At 46.5% G+C, this 6,705-nt stretch overlaps 1 long non-coding RNA gene across 1 annotated transcript; it reads right to left on the bottom strand.

Annotated features, from left to right (window-relative positions):
* Positions 1 to 2,151: 2,151 nt before the first annotated feature.
* LOC113833196 lies at positions 2,152 to 6,660 on the bottom strand. Its single transcript, XR_003480759.2, has 2 exons — positions 6,538 to 6,660; positions 2,152 to 2,929 (listed from the first exon to the last, which is right to left on the bottom strand). It is a non-coding gene; the product is annotated as an uncharacterized LOC113833196 (long non-coding RNA).
* Positions 6,661 to 6,705: the final 45 nt, after the last annotated feature.

The following is a 6,705-nucleotide window of genomic DNA, read 5'->3' as shown; positions in this document are numbered from 1 at the left end:
CATTTTTCCTGCCTCTCTCCCGCCATGTTCCCCTAGTCATGGAGGGAGTTGTATAGATGTCCCATGTGGCTGAGCACTCAACAGTCGCTCATCCTCAGCACCGTGGCCAGTTACAGGTCCCTGCAGTTACTGCCCAGAGATGATGGTGGCTTCATCTATGAGTGTAAGTGTAGTAATTTAGAGTGAGCTTATTAAGAAAATAGCATGGCCTCTAGAATCTTGAGCACAGGTACAGGCAGCCCCCCTCCACCCAGGGAAGTGTAGCTCACATGTCCCTATCTCTGACAACCCTGACTTTGCTGGCCCACTTTTAAAGTGCCATCCTCACCTCTGCTGGGCTCACCATTGACTCTATTTTTTCTACTATTTATCTTTCCTCTCTTATCCCTACTCAACTCAGATAACCACACTGTGTCACCATAAACCTCTAACTCCTTATAAACACTTTGACATTTGTTCACTCGGACCTACTGAACTTCTGACTGTGGCTGCCTTGGATCCACTTTATTTTATTATTATTATTTATTTTTGGTTTTTCCATGACAGTGTCTCTCTGTGAAGCCCTGGCTGTCCTGAAACTTGTTCTGTAGACTAGGCTAGCCTCTAACTCTGAGATCCACCTGTCTCTGCCTGCCAAGGTGTGTGCCATCTCTTCCTGGCTATCCACTTTAATCTTGCGTCTGGACAGCTAAGAATGGCTAATGGAAAACACAGCTTACTGCTAGAAGCTTAGCTTTGGATTTACAATCGTGCATTTCAACTGTGGAAGGAAAGAATGGCAGGTTCAGAAAAGGAGCTGTCAGATTATCATTCAGAACGAACTTCAGTGGGAGAGAGTCATGTGACCATGGAAGCATGATTAAGAGGAATATAACACCATATGAGAGACAACATGATGGAGTCTTAAAGAGAGGGAGAGGTTTCCTTTAAGGGAACTAGCTTAATGTACAGGAGTAGAAGAGGTAGTTTAAAGTGAACAGGGTAATTTCCATGGACAGCATGTTAAGAGGAACCCGAGGGAGAGAGGGGAGGAAAGTAACAGGGAGAGGGAGGGAAAAGAAGAGGGGCAAAGAGATAGATAGAGAGAGAGAGAGAGAGAGAGAGAGAGAGAGAGAGAGAGAGGGAGGAAAGAGAGAATGAGACAGAGACACACAGAGAAAATGTGCTCTGAACACCAGAAAGTCCTTTCTTTCATGTTTTCCCAGGAGGTGGGGAGCCTGGCCACAGTTTCAACCCAGTTCCGGGTAGGCATAGGAGTTGTTTGTCTAAGGGGCAGGAATAAGGAAGAACATTTGCTTACAAATTCTTGTTATATTTGCAGGAGGTAGAGGGGTGCTGCATAGGAGGTGTGACCTGATTTCTCAGAGAGAGAGAGAGAGACAGACAGACAGACACAGAGAAAGACACACACAGAGAGAGAGAAAGAGACAGAGAAACAGAGAGATCTCACAAAGTTGTGTTTAAGTTCTCACATCCGCATTCTCAGCTGAACACTTGGACTCTTGTTTCCCTGAGAACACAGTAACCATCCGAAAGGGCTGCTCCCCTTCCCCCTCCGCCCTCCTGTTATTAGAGAGGAACAGTGCCTGCTTTGGGCTCGTGGCCAGCGTCACCACTTGCAGTGATTGTGGTGTCTCAGTCCACACAAGGGCGGGTTCATTCCACTGCCCTGCCCCCTCCCCTGTGTCCAGTTTCTCCTTCTTACTGTGCTGGTCTTATCATACTATTCCTGCACAGCTCTGTCTTCTAAAACTCTTCACAAGTCTCTTTGGTTTACTGTTTGCCGCCTAAGCCATATCCTCCTCTGTAGCAAATTCATTGTGTTACAATCTCTTTGGTCGTTTGTCTCTAGTTCCCCATTGCCATTGAGATCTCTCCTATCAAGGTCACCAGTGACTTTCCTATCATCAAATCCAATGGCAGGTCCTGAGCCTTCAGTGTCCCAGAGTGCTGGGGGACAAATGGCAAGGCCATTCTCCCTCTTTCTCAAGGCACTACCAAACCAGACAGGTCCACGTCCATCCTCTGGCTGCTTCTCACTCTCTGATCTCTACATTTGGAAGAATCCAGGCAGTCCTCACATACTCCTGATGTCACTAAGATGTATGGAGCTGAATAAAAACCTCAGGCTTTTTACACAAACACACAGGATTACAAACACGCAATGTATTCATTTGACAATACTAAAGACCATAAACATCCAATCTAATAGATACTTGATTGTTGTATTATCAAGAGACAGCTCTTACTTCAAAGGTATAAGATACATGGTTTGCTCTGGAACAAACTTTGAATGACCCTGACCTGGGGTCATATATTTAGGTCTCTCCAAATGTAGTGTCCAACCTGGAAGCAGTTTCATGGAGTCTTAATGGCAACATAACAAAGAAAGTTCTAAATAAGGTATTTTTAAAATACATTGATGGAGACATCAGAGAGACAAGTCATAGTAAGATGGGAGAAACTCTGCTGTGACCTTGGACGCTGTCTTCAACACTTAGCCTTTTGTTAATTTAGTACATTCCAGATGTTAGGTCTGGCTGGTAGCAGGGTGTTAGGTCTGACACGGAGGAGCATGGAATGGCTTATTGGGGTGCTAGAGATCACCCAGAATAAATTGTTTGTTTGGTTTTTGGTTTTTTGAGACAGGGTTTCTTAGTGTAACTCTGGATGTCCTGGAACTCACTTTGTAGACCGGGCTGGCTTCGAACTCACAGAGATCTGCCTTCCTCTGACTCCCGAGTGCTGGGATTAAGGGCATGTGCCACCAACACCCAGCCAGAATAAATTGTTATGAGGCTCTGGAGGTGCAGCATTCGACCACTTCACATCACTGAAGTGTCCTTCCTCCACTGTCTGTGTGGACAGATTCTATCCTGGGATTCTTGTTCCTGTGAATGTATTAAACGAGGCACTCTCGGAAGCATTCCTGCAATAAAGACAAATTGTTAACCTTCAGCAACTTCCAAAGTTCCTTTAGTTTTTCATGACCTACCTAGACTCAGGCAAACTTTGGCTTCAACACAAGAAAGAATTTCAGAGCAAGTAAGTATGAAGCAGAATTGGGGTTTATTAAAAGACAACTGGGGTAGGTGGCTGGGGAGACGGCTCTGTTGGTAAAGTGCAGACCAGAGTTCAGATCCCCGGCACCCACATAAATAGCTGGGTATGGTGATGTGTCTGCATCCCAGTGCTGAGGGTGCAAAGGCAGGGACAGACATCCCTGAGGCTTGCTAGCCAGTCTGTGCAGCTGAATCAGCACCTCCAACTCAGTGAGAGACCCCGACTCTAATTATAAGATAAAGAGTGACGAGAGAGAGAGAAGACTCTACTTTGACCTCTGGCCTCCACATGTACCCCACCACACACACACATATACACACATAGAAAAATTAAAGGTTATTTTTTTAACATAGATTTAAATCACAAGAGTTAAGGGAAAAAAAGATGTTTGGGAAGAAAATAAGACACAACAGAGGCAATAAGTATGAGTTTCTCTAAGACAGCATTGCATCTCATAGTCTTTAAAACAGCCGTATATTCCAGTTTGGTGAGGTTGCCAAGGAAACAAAATGAGATCACAGGTCTGAGGGGCAGTTGACATGACATTGATTGAACAGGCAACCCTCTAGCACTAAAGGAGGCAGGGAGGTATCTTCACTGCACAGCAGAGCTTATAATAGTCTTGTTTGACATTCCCACAAAACGTCTTAGAAGAGAAATGAGGCCCTTCCCTTGACATAAAATGTCTTACACAAAAGGGATGGTGTCTTTTTGTTGGCAGCCTGGTAATGTGTTGGAATCTTGTTGCTTGGCTGGGATAGGCTTTAACCACACTCAAGGGTAAGGGGCTCTTTCCCTTCCTATGTTCCCATAGTTCTCCATGTCTTTCTGTCCTGCCTCAGCAAGCACAAAGAATTCCCGCAGATTAATCAGCTTTATTTTCCTCCTTCTTTTAAGTATATTCAAAGTAGTCTGTGTTTACTGGCTACTTGTGACAAGCATCTGAGAGTGTTCCCTCAGTTAATTTTAATAAGTACCTGAGGTTGGTACTGTTGTTGTGTCCAAGTTACAGGTGTCTGAACAAGGTCAAGATTATGACTGAGCTGGGAGACTGAAATCATGAGGAAGGCAAGAACTTGAACATGATAACTTCTATAGGAAGCCAGGATGAAGGTGATGTCTCTAAAAGTGTTGAAGGTACTGAGGTTAGAGAGGAAGCTTTGGTCTGTGTGTTTAGATACATCTGATGGGAAGCAGAACAAGACTTTTACGGGACTGAAAGAAATGGGGTTATTGGGTGGTCTCGACTGATGGCCTGGACTTTAAGACAACAGGTTTTTGCTTGTTTTGAGTCAGAGGCTAATGTAGTGTGGGCTGGATACTTACCTCAAGGTATGGACTCCCAATCCTCCTGAGTGTGTGTGTGTGTGTGTGTGTGTGTGTGTGGCAGGGGGAAGGGGGTGTTACAAAGTGCACCATCACATTTGGCTTGACAGTAGGTGGCTTTGAAAGGATGGAGAATGTAAGTACTCAATACTCCAGGTATCAGTGAAGAACCAAGAAGGTACATGTCTTGTTCCAAGTACTAAAGAGCCTTGAGTATAGGTGGCCAGAGGAGTGGATCTTGGAAAAGGAAAAGATCCAAACCGCCATTGAAAGAGCCACGAGAATGCCAGCTGGAATCATCCATTGGAATCCTCAGTTCCCAGTCAATAAACAGGGGACATTTCAAAGAAGAGATGGCAATAGAGAAGTCTCTTGATGACAGAACTTTGCGCAAGGCTCAGTGGAAAAGCATGAGCACTATGCAGAGACTGGGTTAGAATAGACATGAGCCAAGATGAATGTGGGGGAGGGAACGAGGAATGTTTGACTCCCAGGATTGGAGGAAGTACAGAGGAGGAGCAAGTCTAGTTGAGGTGCAGGGATAATGGGGGAGAGGGCATGCTGCCACTGACATCCTTGAGTGCGGCAACCTGAGTTCTGTAAACATCTTTGTGGAAGTGAGAACAGCTATTGTCATTCTCCTACCATCTAGACCCCCTGGGAGTGTGTGAAGGGCTTGGAGATCCACAGACAGGCTCTTGGTAGGGGTCTTGCCAGCGAGGCTGTTGCAGGTAGATATGGCTTGAACAGCAGTCTAGTTGGATTCAACAGAAAGGAGACCTGGGAGACACTAGAGCTTCTGACTTCAGTGGAATAAATGAACCAAGAACTACCCTGGTCCTTGTGACTCCTTCACAGAGTTGCATTAACATCGGGGTTCACTGCATCAGCTGCCGAGTGAACACATGATCACTGTGAGATCATAAGAAGGGAGAGGCAGACACGCACCTAGAACCTCAGATGGCAGGAACTTTTGTCTTGCAAAGTAGCAGAAGAGCTAGAATGCTGGCTCAGTGGGCAAAGTGAAAGCATGGGGATCTGGATTTGTAAGCCCACACCTATGTAAAAGCATACATTTGTAACCCCAGTTATGGAGGGGCAGAGACGGGAAGATCCCAGCAGCTCTTTGGCCAGCCAGTCTATCCCAATAGGCAAGCTCTGGGCTCAGAGAGAGACACATACAACCCCCAAAACGAAGGCGGACAGTAATAGGGGAAGACATTGACGTCAGCCTCTGGCAGCCTTAGGTGCTTACACACCAGAGTGCGCCTGAATGCACAGGCATAGTATACAAGTTAAACGACAGGTGGGACCCCACTCTGCAACTTAGTAGCCATAGATCTTTGAGGAGAAGTTACTCCTCCATGGCTGTCTCCAGGGTCCCCCTTATACCTTTCCTTTTTAGGAGAGCCTGAACTTCTTTTGGGGGATCCTGAAGCGCTCCAGCAGCACTAGCTGCATCCCTCTTGAAAGCTGTGCAGAGAGCTGTGTAAGCATAATGGTGAGCAATAAAGATAACAGGAAAATAGCCGGCTCCACAGACCAAAGCCAGCCAGCCCCTCACATGTGTGTCAACACCTGCTCTCAGCTGCCTCAAGAGCTGGAATTTAAAAATTATACATGCAGTCACAACACTCACGGGATGCTGAGCAAGGAAGACTGACTTCTAGTTCAAGGCTAGTCTGAGCTACGTAGGAAGAACATGACAAAAGAAAGCAAGAAAGAGAGAGCGAGAGGGGAGGGAGGGAGGGAGGAAAAAAGAAGGAAAGGAGGAAGTGAGGGAGGGAAGGAAGGAAGGAAGGGAAAGGAAAGAAAAGGTCTTTTTTGGCTTTAAAAACTGCTTCTTATAAAAATGATAATATCTGACAGCACAGAGAGGCTTAGGAACCAGTGGTGAGTCACTCAGCAGGGGAGTCAGGAGGGCCTGGGGAGATCGGTTGGGGTGACTGTTGGATATATTAGGACCTAGCAAGAAATCTTCCTCACTTCCATGGCTGGACAAATATAAGGCTGACGAAGGACGTCTCAGAGCCAGCCGGCCAGAGAGCAGCCAGGAATAGGGCAGAGCCAGCCAGCCAGAGAGCAGCCAGGAGCAGGACAGAGCCAGCCAGCCAGGGATCAGCAGTCAGGAGCAGGGCAGCTACGTACATGTTAGAGATGATGTTTTTCTTCGACTTCGAGTTCTGAGACCTTTGGCCCAGTTTTTCCGAAGCAGGCAGAGGCCTCGATAAGCTGAGGCGGGGCTTCCCGAGGCTGGAGTCACAGAGACTTATAAAGCCCAGCCCACAACTGCTGGGCATCTCTCCCAAGGCTTGT

The sequence above is a fragment of the Cricetulus griseus genome (genome assembly GCF_003668045.3).
Source record: "Cricetulus griseus strain 17A/GY chromosome 1 unlocalized genomic scaffold, alternate assembly CriGri-PICRH-1.0 chr1_0, whole genome shotgun sequence".
Lineage (NCBI taxonomy): Eukaryota > Metazoa > Chordata > Mammalia > Rodentia > Cricetidae > Cricetulus > Cricetulus griseus.
The sequence above is the reverse complement of the archived record's forward strand: the minus strand, read 5'-3'. Positions and strand labels throughout refer to the sequence as shown.